General features: G+C 37.4%; 1 protein-coding gene and 1 long non-coding RNA gene across 18 annotated transcripts in view; both read right to left on the bottom strand.

The window, feature by feature from the left end:
- The window catches only part of PAM (peptidylglycine alpha-amidating monooxygenase), a 280435-nt gene that overhangs the window by 123993 nt on the left and 137981 nt on the right, over positions 1-18461 (bottom strand). The gene's annotated exons all lie outside the window — the stretch shown is intronic.
- On the bottom strand, positions 2195-6190 carry LOC137221531 (uncharacterized). The gene is made up of 2 exons (XR_010942053.1): positions 3352-6190; positions 2195-2894 (listed from the first exon to the last, which is right to left on the bottom strand). It is a non-coding gene; the product is annotated as an uncharacterized lncRNA (long non-coding RNA).

The following is an 18461-nucleotide window of genomic DNA, read 5'->3' as shown; positions in this document are numbered from 1 at the left end:
GTTCAGAAAAGTGATGATAGTAGCTTGAAAATGAGTGATGGTGGTAGAGAAGGAGCAAAGAGGACAGATTCTGGAGACATTTAAAAGATAAAATAGACATGACTTGGGAGTGGATTTGAATAGAAGGTAAGGCAGCAGTGCCGAGGATGATTCCTAGATTTCTGGTTTGCATAGCTGAATATATTTGTGGTAGAATTCATTGAGACATAAAACACAAGAGGACCAGATTTGAAGATGATGAATTTGTCATTGGACATATTAAGTTTAAGAAGCCTTTGAAAAACCTACATGTAAATATCAAATGAGCAGCTGGGTCAAACAGAGTTTGAAGGCAAGGTTGGCCAAGAGATATAAATTCATGTGACATGAAAGTTGGGCAGTGGGTATGGAAGAGGCTGCTTTGTGAGAGTAGAGAGTAAAACAGAAAAGAGAAAGGCCAGAGTTGTGAAGTAGTCAGCCAAAGAGAGAGCAGCCAGGGAGTTTACAGGAAAAAACCACAAAAGTGTTACATCATAGAAGCCTAAAGAAGAGAATGTTTCAAGGAGCGAGCAGCTGACAATGTCACTAATCAAAATCCATATGTTAACAGTGTTCTACTGGGGATGGCACTGTGAACACTAACAACTGGGCGTCGACTTTCTTGTGTGTTAATATTCCTGATTTATTTAAGGAGCCCAGTTCTTCCCTGCCGCTCCTCCTATAAGGACTGTGACTGTGGAGACTCTGGCCTCACGACCCAAGCCTTCTCATAGCTCCAGACACACTCACTATCCGAGTTACTCACAGTCCCTCTAGAGCTGACCTCTACACTGCCTCCCAGTAAAGGAATGCCTGCAGCAACAGTATACAGCAGAGTCACCACAGACTTCCCCCACCAGCTCCTTCAGTGATGGTCACAGAGCATAGGGTGACTTGGGAAATAGGAAAGAAGAACACCAACAGAAAAAACACGGATTTAGAAGGCTGATGAAAAAAGATGGGCCAATAAGTCAGTTTTAAAAATTCCAAACATTCAAAATAAAACAATATAAAGAAAAAGTATTTGAAGAAATACTGGTATTATATAAGCTCCAACAGAGTATACTGCCACCACGCAGTGAATCTCTGTTACGGCCTGCCGATTTCCAGTCTAGGAAACTACTCGTGTTCTATAGACTAGTGGTGTCAACACAAACCCAAGAATCTGAATGCCTGAGGTACCCTTTTAGCACAAACTGATTTAATTTCTTACAATGTATTAAGAACTAATGAGGTGATGTACTATAAAAGTACATACTTTTCACATAGAGTTAGAAAAGAGCAAATATTACAATATTAAAATAAGCAACTTTTAGTAACAATCCAACAGACTTTAGCATAACTGTATAAATGCTACAAGTTCTGGGCAAGGCTTCCGGCTTTCAGGCGTTACATATTTGTAAGGAGACTAATATTTTGAAAATATTAAACTGTTGTATTCACACTCCTCTTCCAAATAAATCGCACTTGGTTCCCTAACAGCCATTCTGTTATCATGGCCCCAAGAAAGGAGGCAGGGCTAATGCTAGCTAAGAAAGGGAGAAGACATGACATAGTGGAATACCCTTAAAGGAAGGAGGTGGAAATTAATGAAAGTCTCTGGCCAAGGGGAAATTAATTTCATAGTCACAGATGAGGTGCCAGAGTTGACACCAATAAAGGGAACAAAGCCCATAGGCCCCATTCGTTTGGGATCTCTTCCACTGTCCAAGGCCATTCATAGATCACCCCTTTGTGTACACCCAGATATTATCCTGATGAATAAAAAAGGGAGGAGGTGGGGAAACAGCTTAATCAAAAGCTGAGCTGATTGTCTTGAACCCAAAGAGAGTGGGATTCCTTCAATACATACTTTTAAGGCTTTCTCCCCTTGCTACCCAGAGGGTCAGGGGTTCAAGAAGGTTAAGTTAGATCGGTTTTAAAAATTAAAATCCTATTTTCTTTGCATACTTGAAGAATAGTGTGTGAATTGTGACGCTGCTACATACGTAAGCAAAGAACAATTTATAAATTAATGAATTACTTGTATTTTTACTTTTTGTTATGCATGGATAACTGGCATTAGCAAAGTATACCACTGACTGATAGGTTTCCTGTAGAAGAAAAGATGTAAAATATGCAAATAATCTTGTAAAGCTCAAATATTTTTATGTACTCCTGGCACCTATTAGCAGAATTTTCGATCTGAAAGATGATTAATTTTTTATTTTATTGCTGGTGGCACTTAAAATTGGTACAAAGATTTTTAAGAAAACAATATGGAAATGCATAGTTAGGAGGAAACCCTTTTTTCCTCAGAGTGGATTGAGCATACAGTCATCAGGACATATCACAAAGACCACAGTAAATCAAATATATGCCATCTCAGTCATAATGCAGGAGGCCTAAGAAAATGTTAATCATCACTAAGAATAAATCTGCAAATTACAGAAGACCAACTCAAAATGGCTTAAGCTAACAGAGATGGGGCTTTCACGTAATGAGAAGTCCAGAAGTAGGACAGATGCAAGAATGGTTATTTCATCCAGAAATTCAACAACATCATCGAGGACCTAGGTTCTTTCCATCTTCCAGCCTTGTCATATTCAATATATTGCCTTTTATCTGCAGAATTCTTTCTTCATGATCACAAGATGGTTGCAGCAGCTTCCAGTATCATATTCTCACAAAGCAATTCCTAAAGGCCAGCAGTGGGAGAGTCTCTTCCTTAAGTTCCTTTTCAAAAGCAAAACTTTCCCAGAAGCACTTCACCTCCAACAGAATTCCCTTCACATATAAATGGCCAGAACTGTGTCACATGCCCATCTCTAAGCCAATCACTAGCAAGGGACATTTTCTGGGCAAGGGAAGGCCAACGCTGGATCAAAAGTGGGGTTCTGTTAGCAAGAAAGAAAGGGAGGAGATGTATGTGGGGTAGGCAAACAATATGTCCTGACAAGCACATTTCTGAAAGCAAAAATAGAAACTTCATAATTCTAAATTTAACCAGAGGTCGATAATCTTTGGGTAACTTGGTCCATCTCCATGTATTAATCTTCAGTGTTCAGAATTTTTGGAACCTTGTCTTCCTCTCTAATAAAATAACTATGTCAATTCTGTATTTTCAGTTAGACATTTTCTGCTGCATCTCTTAATTAGATGCTACAATACACTTAGACATAGGGATCAAGAATGGATAAAATGCCAATTCCCAGTTCAGCAAGCCTGACAATCTTGAGGGAAATAAGACATAGAAAGCCAATTCAATTCTAAATTAAATAAAGGCAACTGTGCCTTCTAAAAACCAAACTTTTTTCTTCAAAATAACAGGTATAACAGGCCTAGGATACTTACGTTTAAGGATGAAGTCATATATTTAAATATAACGATCAAGGGGGAAGTCATTCTGCTTCTGTCCACCTCCCTCACAGCAATTCCATTATCTATTCATTTTCCTTAGACTTCCAACTCACAAAGAAAACATTACAACAGATTTGCATCCTTTGACTTGAACTTCTAACAGGAACTATAAGATCAAATATAAAAATATTCTTTGGAATGTTCTTTGCTTTTCCTTTTCACTTCATAAACATCTCTGTTTCAACATTAGGCAATTACAACAAAGCTCCTTGTTCGCTAGTCTGTCTCCTGCTATTGGACTATGTTTTAAGGGCTGAAACCCTGACTTATTCTTGTTTGTATTCCCAAAGACCAGGTGGCATTAGCACTGGGTATGCAGTGAATGTTGGTTGAATTAGTTCACTGAATTTTGTTATGCTACATGACTAAGAACCTTTCATAAAAGACCTATTCCTACAAAAATAGCTCCAGAGCACTGAGTCATTTTTTCCTTTAAGGATTTTATATATGCTTTTCTGAAAGGCTATCAAACCAAATTTATCCCACTGTAATTTTCCAACTTCCAATAAAAGACAATATTAATAATTCAAGAAAAGGAATGATGCTACAAAGGTTGACTTCTCTTTGTACCGAAACTCCCAAGGGTGAATACTTGTCATAAAGTTAATGGAGCTATTATTATAATGAACCAAATAGCTGTAGAAACTGCAAATGTTCATTTTCCAAATATGTTTTTACTTGTCATCAGTTCATTTTACATTATAAACATAAAACACAGCACTTCAGTGTATCCTTCTTTAAGTCAGCTTGGAAACTTCCTAACACTAAATGAAAAAGTAAATTCAATGCTTTACAATTAAAATCAGCTTTATTTTCTTAAATTTTCTCAGACTCTCTCTCACACACACACACACACACACACACACACACACACAAACATGCAGCACGATAAGTACAATAAAACTAAATAATCCTAAATGATCATCATTATATAATTAGGTTTGTATAGTCAGTGGCCCTTAGTTGGTGTTAAAGGAAAACTCAACCTTTTATATCCAGCAGTTTATAGAATATAAACTGTACAAACAATATAAACTGAACTTAAGAGTGATCAAATAGTTTATGGGGGAATCCTTCTTTTTATAGAAATATTTCCACTGACAAATTCAGGAGGAATGACAGAATTAGAATACCCAGGATATACAACTTCTAATGAAACTAGACAATGATAAATATCCATGGCTGCTTACACCAATAGATGAAGAGTTGATAGGAAACTTTATAATGGATTAATCAATCTCACAATTCCTAATGTAATAAGATTAACATCATAAGAAGAAAGATAATCACACATTAGATGTTTCCTGTTGGTACTATATAACATCACCTTTGAAATATTCTTGCCAAAAACCCTAACCTAATCTGATCAAGCCTGTAGATGTTCCACTACAGGCAAACAAAGGTCAGAGGGACATGTTAAATGATATTCTAATGATGCAATCAGCAAATCCTAGAATGCAGAAAACTCTTTAGGACAAATATCACAAAGGAAAAAAACGAGACAAAGGGAATCTCAAGATTATTTTTTTTGTGTATTTTTGAATTTTATTTATTTTTTTAAACAGCAGGTTCTTATTAGTTAGCCATTTTACACATATTAGTGTATATATGTCAATCCTAATCTCCCAATTCATCATACCACCACCACCCACCCGTCACTTTCGCCCCTTGGTGTCCATACGTTTGTTCTCTACATCTGTGTCTCAATTTCTGCCCTGCAAACCGGTTCGTCTGTACCATTTTTCTAAGTTCTACATTTATGCGTTAATATACGATATTTGTTTTTCTCTTTCTGACTTACTTCACTCTGTATGACAGTCTCTAGATCCATCCATGTCTCAACAAATGACTCAATTTCATTCCTTTTTATGGCTGAGTAATATTCCATTGTATATATGTACCACATCTTTATCCATTCGTCTGTCAATGGACATTTAGGTTGCTTCCATGACCTGGCTATTGTAAATAGAGTTGCAATGAACGTTGGGGTGTATGTGTCTTTTTGAATTATGGTTTTCTCTGGGTATATGCCCAGTAGTGGGATTGCTGGGTCATATGGTAATTCTATTTTTAGTTTTTTAAGGAACCTCCAAACTGTTCTCCATAGTGGCTGTATCAATTTACATTCCCACCAACAGTGCAAGAGGGTTCCCTTTTCTCCACACCCTCTCCAGTATTTATTGTTTGTAGATTTTCTGATGATGCCCATTCTAACTGGTATGAAGTGATACCTCATTGTAATTTTGATTTGCATTTCTCTAATAATTAGGGATGCTGAGCCGCTTTTCATGTGCTTCTTGGCCATCTGTATGTCTTCTTTGAAGAAATGTGTATTTAGGTCTTCTGCCCATTTTTGGACTGTGTTGTTTGTTTCTTTAATATTGACCTGTATGAGCTGTTTATATATTTTGGAGATTAATCCTTTGTCCATTGATTCATTTGCAAATATTTTCTCCCATTCTGAGGGCTATCTTTTCATCTTGTTTGTAGTTTCCTTTGCTTTGCAAAAGCTTTTACGTTTCATTAGGTCTCATTTATTTTTGTTTTTATTTCCATTACTCTAGGAGGTGGATCAAAAAAGATCTTGCTGTGATTTATGTCAAAGCGTGTTCTTCCTATGTTTTCCTCTAAGAGTTTTATAGTGTCCAGTCTTACATTTAGTTCTCTAATCCATTTTGAGTTTATTTTTGTGTATGGTGTTAGGGATCAAGATTCTTAAAAGAGACATATCAGTAAGATTTACCATGTGGACTACATCTGGATCCTGATGCAAATGAACCAGCATTTTAAAATATAACAATCAGAGAAATTTGACACTGTTAGATAGTTGATGAAATAATGGTAATAATGGTGATTGTGGTTATATTTAAAAATAAAGTACTTACCTTTTGAAAATATATAACAAAGTACTATGAAATGATGTTTAGTAGACACCTCAAAATAATTCAGTGTGTGTGTGTTGGGGAGGAATCAAGTAGAGGAATATAGATAAAACATGAATGTTGATAATCATTGATGGGTACATGGGGGCTCATTATACAAGCTCTTCAATTTTGTGTATATTAGAAGTCTTCCATTAAAATGTTTAAAACTAAAAAAATAGTTTGTTCCCAAGAATCTTTGATACCAACCTACCAACCAATTAATGTAACAGCCAACAAACTGAACAACAAATATACATTGATTCTATATATATTTTGCTCCTGGGACATAAGATTAGATAGGAAAAGTCCTCTTCCTTCAGAAACTTTAGAATCTGATAACGGAAACAAAGCCTACCACTAGGAAACAGTGAAGAGTTAAGCTTTGCGTTAAGGGCTGGGAGAGTGATAGGAGTTCAGAGAAGGGAGAGATCCAAATGGATGACCTGGTTCCAGATAGGACCTGTCAGGATTCAGGGGAAGAGGGCCACTTGGCTGGGCCTAATATTCAGAGCGTCTTTTCTCCTAACAAGTTTAAGCAGAAAGTGAGAAATACAGACAGGACTGAAAAAAGACGACACATCTTACACCTTTTAACTTGTGTCCAGATTTCACCACTTGTAATGCACAGACTTAAAATATTTTACAAATCCTGTAATTTTATTGTGAATGACAACATATATGGCACTGCATCATTTCTAAAACGTAAGCATTAATTTGCTGGGTTTAATATTTAAAATATGTCAAGATTCCCTTAGGAAATAGAAGGTACAAACAAAGGTGGCAATTGAGGAGCATTTAACCAAAGAACCAAGGACATAGCTGTTGGTTAGGTTAAGAGAAGCATGTAAGGCATGTTGAAACACCCTAGGGATTTATAAAGTAGCAAGCTGTTACCATTCAAAGATATGAGTCAAGAAGAGAAAGAGTTATGAAACCCAGAAATTTTACAGCCATAGATGACAGGAGCTATGACATAGGGAGAGAACCCAAATCACTGTCAACTTGCTGCTCAACAGAGAAGAAACCAAGGAAATAAATAACCTGATTTCATTCTGCTGCTTTCCAGCCTTCTGCCAGTTCCTCCCACTGACTAAAGTCAACTAGAAGCCAGAGAGCAAGAGAGCCTATTGATGGCACCCATAAAGGTCAGTCTCCTGGAGCCTGGAGTAGGCTGGAGTGGAAAGTACATTAGGAGAGGCCAACGGAGGACAGCCAGCATGTAGTATGCATACCTGCTTTTATATTCCTGCTTTGGCATTTCTTAATTTTTTAAAAAAATGATCAAATGGAAGCTTAAAAACAAAAGGAAGTGACCGAGGCTTCTCTTAGCATCTGAGAGGCCCTGAACAGAGAAGCTGAGTCTCTACAAAGGGGAAGACTTCAGACAAACAAAGGTAATAAGAAGACCTGAGCTGAAAAATTAGTCTGAACAAGACCCAGAAATGGGAGTAAGTGTGGTAGAAGGAGAGATAAGGAGGTGAATGGACAAACAGGCACAAAGGTAACATTTTAGGTAGTTCTAAGAAAGGAAGTTGGATAAATTTGAATTAAGCCAGATAATAAAAGAGCTTGGGTAATGAGGGGTACTTTGATTTGATCTGTTTATATGTGATGTTGGTCACTGTGAGTGACTGAGATGTGGCGCATGAAACTATGAGTGCAGTCTTTTAGGAAGAACACTTTGCTGGAACTGAGGATGAGCAATGAGGATACAATGGGAGGGGGAAGGCAATGGAGTGTGGAACCAAACCAGAAGATGCTGCTATCAAATTGCGTTAAGTCTATAACAGGAGAGTAGCAGTGGAAATCCACACATTTACCCAGCCATATGTCCCATAGTCTATCTATCCCACAAATGTATACTGAGTCTACTATTAGCTGACCCTGGACTAGACAGGGAGGACACAATGGTGAGCAAAGACAGGTGTGTTTCCTGCTCTCACACAGTCTGCAGTCTGATGAGGAAATAAAGGTATGAATGGAGTAATGACATAAGCAAATGTAAAATCGCAGTTGTGAAAGATATTCTGGAAAAGAGGCATGAGGTGCTATGAGAGCTATGACAGCTCTCTGAAAGGTGGGAGTGGGGAGTGGAGTAGGAAAGATGTGGGAATGCGAGATGGTCAGGGATAGGTTCTCTGAGAGAATGATGCTTAGGTTGACATTTGAAAGCTGGGAAGGCATTACCCAGGGCACACAGGGAGGGAAGAGCAAGCACAGCAAGGACAGGCAAGGGCAAAAACTCTGGACAGGAAGAAGAGGCCGCACAGGGAATGAAGAAAACCAGTGTCACCGGGACAGAGTGGAAAAGGCACAAATCTGGAAGACATCTCAAAGGAAGAAATAAAAAGAATTTTTAGATCGATACCTAGAAGATACCTAGAATACAGACCATTAGGGAGGTAAAACAATCCAATGCAGTTCCAACCATTTTAAGCAAGGAGATGAGCTATTTAATCAATCCATATTTGCCAGTGTGCTCTGTGCCTTGACCAAAGAACACAACCAATTCTTAACAAATATTTATTAGGTAAGGAACTGGAATACAGCCTTAACTAGACAGATAACCTTTATTATATCATATGGGTCATCACCCAACTTGCTTTCCCACATGTCCCCAAAAGCAGAAGAAATAGCTAGGCATAGACTCCAGGAAGATCTATTAATCAACAAGTATTCACTGGGTACCTTCCATGTGCAAGACATGATATAAAATATTGTGAAAACAATATCTTGTCTGAAGGACAGGTACGAGCTGGCTTCTTTTAAATATAGATTATGATGTTTGTTTGCTCAGCATGAGCATAAACTGACAAAAATATGCACAAAGATGAATAAGATGCAGTCACTGGTTTCAGAGACGCTTTAGCAGGAGAGATTTAAAACATGAGAATGAATCACTGTAAGTGACAATACAATAGGTTTATAAGAGTGGTGTAAATTATTATGGCACTAGATCAGATCACTCTGAGGAAATCAGTTAGGTTCATGGGGAAAGGAACACAGATTCTGTAACTTAATGGGGTATGATTTCAATAGGTGAAGATGCAGGGTAAAGAAATTATAATAAGCAGAAAGAATAACATCAGGGGGTTCAAAGGTATCTACCTGTAGGAATAATAAACAGGCTAAGTGTGGTAGAAAATGGGGAATTCAGAAAAAAGCAATGCAGGGAATAAAAAGTAAAGTGGCACAGATGGGGACCATAGGGCAGAGAATTTAGAAACCAGAATATGGACTAGGAAATGTATTTGGTCAGAATAAGGAGTTGCTGTAGATTTCTGAGTTGGAGAACAGCATTATCAGAGATGATTAAGAAAATTATACGGAATGAAAAACAGCATCACATAACGGTTTCAAAGCACAGGGTCTGGAGCCAGTCTTGCCTGAGTTAGAGTCCAGACTCTCCCACAGCTAAGACTTGCAATAAAAATGAACAAACTACTGATAAACACAATGTCATGGATGAATTTCAAAGGCAGCATGTTAAGTGAAAGAAGCCAGACACCAAAGACTATCCACTGTTGTGATTACATCTATATGTGAATCTATAAAAGGCTAAACTAGTGACGGAAAGACCAGCAGTTGCCAGGGGATAAGGGACGGGGAAAAGCATGGGAGTAGGGAGAACGAAGGGGCACGAGGGAACGTTTTGGGGTGATGGAAATGTTCTTTATCATGTCTTGGTGGCAGTTACACAACTGCATATTATTTGCCAGCATTCATCAAATTGTATACTAAAAATTCGTGAATTTTTATTTTTAAGTAAATTATATCTTAAATATGCCAATAGAAATGAAAATATCATGCAAGAGGAAAAAGTTAGGTAGCAGTTAAAATAAAAACATTGAACTTCAGAATATTTATTCTGTATGAAGAGCACAGCAGCAGCGGACTCCTAAGTTGTGATCAATGTGGAGACACAAAAATACTACAGTCACTGGCGTATATGTGTGCATTGTGTGTGTGAGGGCACGCGCACGCTTGGGACTATTGACGAGGGACAGGAAACATTCATTTTTTAAAAAAAAATTTATTTATTTAGTTGCTCCGCGTCTTAGTTGCAGCAGGTGGGCTCCTTAGTTGTGGCATGCAAACTCTTAGTTGCATCAGGCATGTGGGATCTAGTTCCCTGACCAGGGATCAAACTCAGGCTCCCTGCATTGGGAGGAGTGGGTCTTAACCACTGCACCACCAGGGAAGTCCCAGAAGTATTCTTGATATGAGGATAATACCCGTCCCTTCTAAAAAGAATTTATTCAATTAATCTTTATTGGACACAGCACTGTTTTTAGGCCCAGGGAACAGAATAATGAACAAAACAGACGAGTCTTTCCTCTTAAGGAACTTGACAGTATATCTCAAGAATGACAGAAGTGGAGATGATGTTTCAATGAAGAGGCATGAAATGGAGATTTGTTCCTGTAATGATTAATACTCAGATGGAATTCAGGCTTCACCCCAGGCCCACAAAAGTAATACTGTAAATAATGGCTGGCTAACAAGGCTATCTTATTCACTGCATTACACAATAGGTTAGGTATGTTATGGTGACTGGTGTACACTGGTGTTACAACGGTGACATAAGATTATTTTATATAACATTTTATTATGTTTAAAACCATTTTATAAAATGGTCTGGCAGACTGATATTTAGAAAATGAAGAGTTGGAAAAATCATTTCAATCTTGTTTATATTTCAATATTTGAGCAAAATTACTATAAAATTTTTATATGTCCCTGAATTAACTGTACTAGTACTAATATACATGCAATAATATTTTTGGATTTCACTAGTAGGTCTGAATATACTTAGAAGAAAAAATTCATTCTCAGTCAATGAGTTCCTGAACTGACTACAATAAAGATTCGAGATCATTCTTTTTTTTTTTTAAGACCGCTCTTAATTTAATGTCCTCCTTCATAACATAGTGATTCACAGGTTTGCAAATCTCTATTCTCTATAAAGTTCTTAGCCACCATAAATAGGTTTTAGAGGTTTTATTTTAAAAATGCAAGGAAACGATCTTGGACTCATATATTTGTCAGCCTTTTTTTGGACAACTGACATTTTTTTATCTTGGGGAATACATGTTGTGGAAAGAAGGAATGTGGGGAAATAAATGACATACAGTCTTACAATAAACTTGGAGTCTTCCAATAGCAGCAGACTTGGAAGCATTAAAAGAATGCTAGATTTGGCTTTTATTTGCTTCAGTGGCACTTCAAATCTCTTTGGCTATTGTAGAAGGTTTTCAGGTCATCACAAACCAAAGTGAAAAGGGAATATTGTGGGCAGTAACTGTATGAAATACCTTATTTATTTCAACTGACTCCTGTCACAATTGATTGAAGGACTAAAGTCTCCTTATGCCTAAGAGCTGTGGGCTTCTAGACCCAAGCTTACTGTGCTGATTAAATAAACTCTAGGCAGAAGATTGAACAGTATATACCTCTGGCAGAGTCAAAGAATTCACGTTGAGCAAGATAAATTTTTTCCTCTCAACTCTGAGCTATTCAGGGCAGGAACTTAATTTCCTCACCCTTGAGCACAGTTTTCTCCATTTTGTATTATGGAGCAGTTATGACTGCGGAAAAACCATACAGAGACTATTTGTTAACTTCTAAACTTGTTTGACCTCACTACAGTCATCTCTTTAATACCTGCATTTACCCAGACTACCAATCTATCTTCTTTCTTACATCTACTGTGTCTACCTTCAAAGTCTGAGGCAAGGGTCTTCCCTGGTGGCACAGTGGTTAAGAATCCGCCTGCCAATGCAGGGGACATGGGTTTGATCCCCGGTCCGGAAATATCCCACATGCCATGGAGCAACTAAGCCTGTGCACCACAACTATTGAGCCTGTGCTCTAGAGCCCACGAGCCACAACTACTGAGCCCACGTGCCACAACTACTGAAGTCCGCGCGCCTAGAGCCTGTGCTCTGCAACGAGAAGCCACCGCAATGAGCTGCCCGTGCACCGCCAAGAAGAGTAGCCCCCACTCTCCGCAACTAGAGAAAGCCCCCTGCGCAGCAACAGAGACCCAAGGCAGCCATAAATAAATAAATAAATAAATAAATACAAAGTCTGAGGCAAGTAGATGAAACCACAACAGTAAAATATCTGTGAATACTACCTTAGCGTTTATGAAAAATACATTAAGGAGGTGAAGTTAACATTTTAACATGTCCAAAATAGGAAAGCTAAATATTATAACTAAAAACATCAATTGTAGAAATAGTAAACAGAGAATCTGCATCTTCACAGCAAAATGATCACTCAGCTGGAAGCAAATGATTTAACCATAGTTCAGTACAGCTTACCACAAAATGAAAATTTTTTATTTCCACAAATAGTGAAGACTGAAATATTTTAGTGGTATTTTTCTGCCTGTATTTAATTTGATATCGCTTCTGTTAAGAGTTTATTGTTCTGTTTTGGATTCTGTTTCCAAATTAAAACATTTAAAAATAATCTATTACAAAGCATTAGCTTTTTCAGTCTTATATAAAATTACTAAATAAGGGTGTTAAAGTGTTAACTGTGCGCACCTCTGAGATCTATGAAAGGAAATATTCTAATCTCGCAGAAACATCATTTGCCCTTTATAAATCGATGTTGCCATGGTAAATGTTTTCATTTAATACTGGATTAGCTGAGGTGGGAGGATGACACGGTGTATAGCTGCAATGTACTCCCTATATTTATATACTTTCCTCTTCAAAAATGCTCTAAGGTTTGTTGGATGGGGTGACTTCTGCATGCTAAGACAGAGCCATGCCTTTAGTGTGTACATCAGATTTGTCCCTTTATACAAGATTGAGTAGATTACATTATCTGTGAAAGGCAATCGGTGCCTGGAAAGAGTGTGTTCTGCACTTTTGCTTAAAGATTGCAACATTCATGTGGAGTGGCTCCAAATGCTCCTCTTAAATAGGGTTATTGAAATATTAATTCAGACTACATAAATCCAGAAATAAGTGAAACAAAGAGGATTTTTCTGGTGGCTAATAAGTGCAAAGAGAATCACTTTTGTTGCCAGTGTGGAAGGATATGCATGGTTGCCTTCCACAAATACCTTCAGACCGACTATAATAGACGAATGACCCCCCTACAAATCTGGCTTTATTTGTTTCTAAATGTGTACAAAATTTCCTAAATTCTTTCATTAACCAGGCTCTCCTAATAGCACTGTTGCAAAGCAGAGAAATAGGAATTAAAAATTTATCAATTAGAGGCATTGTGTGGAAAACCCCTCTAGAGATTTCTAGAACATTAGGGGTTTATATTAGGAAGGTAGAAGATCCTTTTTGTTGGTATTCTTTTTGTTAGTGATCTTGTTTCTTTCTTTGTTAATTTTTAACAATTATAAAATAATAGATAATTTTTTTTTAATGATAAAACAACTTGGATATATACTAAAAGTCTGTTGTCATCCTCCTTCATTGCTGCCTCTCCAAGGGAACCAGCATTTACAGCTTAAAGTGCCTCTTTCCAACTTCCTCCATGTTTGTACAAAAATGTATATCCAAACAGACACACATATATAGAAATTTTGTTATTATTTATTTTTATTAAGACGGGGTCACACTCTGCACATGACTGCAGTTTGCTTCTCTCACTTAATACACAACAATACTTCTAAGGCAAGGTACACAGACCTATCTTAGTTTTTCACTCATTGCATAATATTTTATAGAATGATTTCCCATAATTTTAAAGAAATGAATATTTTTACTTTAAAATTCCAGATAACTTTATTAAAAAGCTTGTGGCAATGTATCCTCCAACAACAATGTATGAGCCTGCCCATGTCTTTTCATCCTTAAAAGCTCTATTATAGCTCTTTTTAACTTTTTTTGCCGTGTTAATGGGTTAAAAAAATATATTTTTTCTTTAGTTTTAATTTTTATGATTATTAACAGGGTTGAACATTTTTCCATTCTGTTAATTTAACATTAATATCCTTCATTTGCATTTTTCTTTTTTTTTTTTTTTGTGGTACGCGGGCCTCTCACTGCTGTGGCCTCTCCCGTTGTGGAGCACAGGCTCCGGACGCGCAGGCTCAGCGGCCATGGCTCACGGAGCCAGCCGCTCCGCAGCATGCGGGATCCTCCCGGACCGGGGCACAAACTCGCGTCCCCTGCATCGGCAGGCGGACTCTCAACCACTGCGCCACCAGAGAAGCCCCCTTCATTTGCTTTTCTTTTAGGTTGCTTGTCTTCTCAGTAGTCTGTGCGACCTCTTTTTATATTTGGCATATTAGCCTTTTTTCTGTCATATATGTTTTTTTACTCATTCTCAGTCTACTCTTAGTTAAACAACTCTTATCTTTAAAAGTTTGTGTGTGTGTATGTGTGTGTGTGTGTGTGTGTGTGTATGTAATCCTTTTACCTTTCTAGTTTCTTCTATAGTTAGTGGCCTGTTCAGTTTTTTGAAGACCTTTTTAGGTCAATTTGGATAGCTAATTATTTTCTAGAAAATCACCATTTCCTCAAGATTATGAAAGTTACCAACAGATGGGACTTCCCTGGTGGCGCAGTGGTTAAGAATCCACCTGCCAATGCAGGGGACACAGGTTCGATCACTGGTCCGGGAAGATCCCACATGCCGCATAGCAACTAAGCCCATGAGCCACAACTACTGAAGCCTGCACACCTAGAGCCCGGGCTACACAACAAGAGAACCACCGCAATGAGATGCCCATGCCCCGCAACGAAGAGTAGCCCCTGCTCACTGCAACTAGAGAAAGCCCGCACACAGCAACAAAGACCCAATGCAGCCAAAAATGAATAAATAAATAAATTTATTTTAAAAAAAATTTACCAACAGAGGTGCACATAATAGTATCTAAAATGTTTTCTTTATACTTTCTAATAATAATGCATAATTTTTTCACTTTTTAATCTTTAGTTAGGCTTGCCATGAGCTTACCCATTTTAATGGATATTCAAAGAAATGATTTATTTCGTTTTTATTATTATTTGACCTATTTTATAAATTTCAGCTTTTATCTTTATTAATTCTTCCTTTTCACTGATTTGATTGCTATCTTCCTCATTTTTTTTTTTTTTTTTTTGCAGTACGTGGGCCTCTCACTGTTGTGGCCTCTCCCGTTGCGGAGCACAGGCTCCGGACGCGCAGGCTCAGCGGCCATGGCTCACGGGCCCAGCCCTTCTGTGGCATGTGGTATCTTCCCGGACCAGGGCACGAACCTGTGTCCCCTGCATCGGCAGGCAGACTCTCAACCGCTGAGCCACCAGGGAAGCCCTATCGTCCTCATTTTTAAGTTGAATTATCTATGTAATTTTACTTTCATTCTACTTTTTCATTATACAAGAATTTAAGGCTATCAGTTTTTCTCTGAGTACTGCTTTAGCTGGGTCTCATGGGTTTTGTTATAAAGTATTTGCCTTGCCGTTACTCTCTAGATAATTTATAATTTCAGTTTTTACTTTTCTCCTTGTTTCATGGGTTGTATAGAAGAATGGTCCTTAATTTCTAAGTAGAAAGTTTTCCATGGCATCTCTTAATAGTCTATTTCTAGTTTTATTGGATTATCATCAGAGGGTAAGAGCTATAAAACTCAAATTATTGTAGTAAACTGAAGTTTATTAATGTCTAGCTAAGTGATTTTTAAAAAATATTTTATATACATTCAAAAATGTATATTCTCTTTCTAAAATGTAAAATTTTATGTCTACATATATATTAAATTACATTTACTGTATGTTAAAAATATTAAATTATTCTGTTGACTGAAATATTCAAGTTCTTTACACATTTCCTTTTTGGAGTCTATTTGATATACCAAATATCCCTCTATAATTGTATTATAACCAACTTCACCCTAAATTTTTGTTTTACATGTTTCACAGTGATGGTTTTGGTGCCTAAAGGTATATAACTGTTCTCTTAGTAAACTGTACCTACTAGATTCTTTTAAAGACAAAATGATAAAAGTTGAGGTTCTGATTATGTCATCTGTTTACAGCACTATTTCTAGAATGGTGCCCTTTATAGGGATTCTATATTGCTTCTATTTTATGTTGTTTTTTTGGCTGCGAGGCATGTGGGATCTCAGCTCCCGACCACGGATCAAACCCACACCCCCTGCTTTGGAAGGCAAAGTCTTAACCATTGGACCACCAGGGAAGCCCCTTTATAGGGATTCGAAATGTTTGTTTCCAAATCTCTCTCTCTATCCATGAACTACATTCTTCAAATCCTACTGCCTCCACAAAGATTTTCCTAATGAAGAAAGAGAGAAATGCAGAGTCTAATCTGCTTGTATAATGTGCTTTAGAAAATTATGATTGTGGTCCTGACCAAAGTATTGTTGCAATCACCCTCTTCATGCTCAACTTGATCCTTTCTAATTCTTTATTTCAACTATTCTAAGGTATTTATAATACCTTGGTGCCTTGCATTAGTTACTTGATAACATGCCTTAACTCATCCATTGTAATGTACTTTAGGGCAAAAATAATAATAACTAATTATTTCCTGAGTGGTATTGGGCTTTACACATATTAACTCCCTTAACTACAATCCTATCAGGTAAGAACTATTATTATCCCCATTTTACAGATGAGGAAACTGAAGCTCATTAAGGGTTAAATATCTTGCCTAAGATCTTGCAGCCAGCAAGTTGCAGAACTAGAATTCTGATTTGTCTTTTCCCCATAATGACTTATAACAGGAATAAGGGATGAGAGACAAAGGAGTAGAAAAAGATTGCAGGAAAAATGAAGAACTTTGGAGGTCGCTATAAAGTCTTTGGTTTTAAACGTGAGGGGTATGAAAAGTTCTTAAAGGGTATTCATAGAAGGGTGATGTGATCTGATTTCTGTTTTAACAGAATCCCTGTGGCTGCAGTATAGAGCACAGACTCTAGGGATATAAGAGTGCAAGGCGGATCAGTTGGGAGAGCTATTGTAATAATCCAGAAAAGATGATGGTGCATGGGCCAGAGTGGGAAAGATGGGTGTGGTGACAAAGGGCTGGATTCTGGATATATTTGGAAGGTAGAACCAATAAGATTTTCTGGCATATCGTTTATGGGGTGTGAGAAAGAAGAGACAAGAAAGACGCCAGTCTATTTGGCCTAGAGAAACTATAACACAGGAATTGTCATTTACCGAGATGGAGAAGTATGAAATACAATATTTCAAATGAGAACTCTTGGGAGCTTCCCTGGTGGTGCAGTGGTTGGGAGTCCGCCTGCCGATGCAGGGGACACGGGTTCGTGCCCTGGTCTGGGAGGATCCCACATGCCGCGGAGCGACTGGGCCCGTGAGCCATGGCCGCTGAGCCTGCGCGTCCGGAGCCTGTGCTCCACAACGGGAGAGGCCACAACAGTGAGAGGCCAGCGTACCGCAAAAAAAAAAAAAAAAGTTATTGAACAATTTAGGATGGAGCCAGTAATTTATATTTTGTCTTTTTAACTAAAGGAAGCTTTTATTTTATAATATATGTGTAATAAAAAAAGTGTCTATAATAGTAACATTTTCTGGGAAACACATAGGCCATTAATAGATTGGCAGCACAGAATTATGAAATAAGCATGCATCTCAGATTCAAATAAATCTGTATTTAAATCCTTGTTCTTCAATTTACTGGCTATTTGGCTATGGATTTATAGCTTATTTAATCTCCCTTAGTTTCAATTTCTCATACAAAAAAATTGGAATGATAGTACCTTGAACACAAAGTTTTTATGAGAATTAATGAGCCAGTGCTTGTAAAGTGCCTAATACAGTAGCATGACATAATGAGCACTGCATAAATGTTTTCTCCTTTAAAAAATTTACCAGAAAAAAAGAAAACAAAAAGGACTCTAAATCTTATTGAGAAAACAGGTGATCATAAGGGGGTCTCTTACACTGTAGTTACTTTTTCTAATATCCTCTTTAGGTATCATGTTAATTCAAAAATATCAAACATTAATTGAAAATAAAAGTCTCCTTTTTATTTCTCCTTTTTAATAAAGAAAGGAAAAAATGGTCAATGTATATTTGCAGCTCTGAACTCAGATATATGACACGTTTAGATTATTCTCACAGTGGCAAACGTTGTTAATAGTTCAACCATATGTTCCCTAAGTGGACATTAAAT

Source organism: Pseudorca crassidens, chromosome 3 (assembly GCF_039906515.1).
Source record: "Pseudorca crassidens isolate mPseCra1 chromosome 3, mPseCra1.hap1, whole genome shotgun sequence".
Classification (NCBI taxonomy): domain Eukaryota; kingdom Metazoa; phylum Chordata; class Mammalia; order Artiodactyla; family Delphinidae; genus Pseudorca; species Pseudorca crassidens.
The sequence above is the reverse complement of the archived record's forward strand: the minus strand, read 5'-3'. Positions and strand labels throughout refer to the sequence as shown.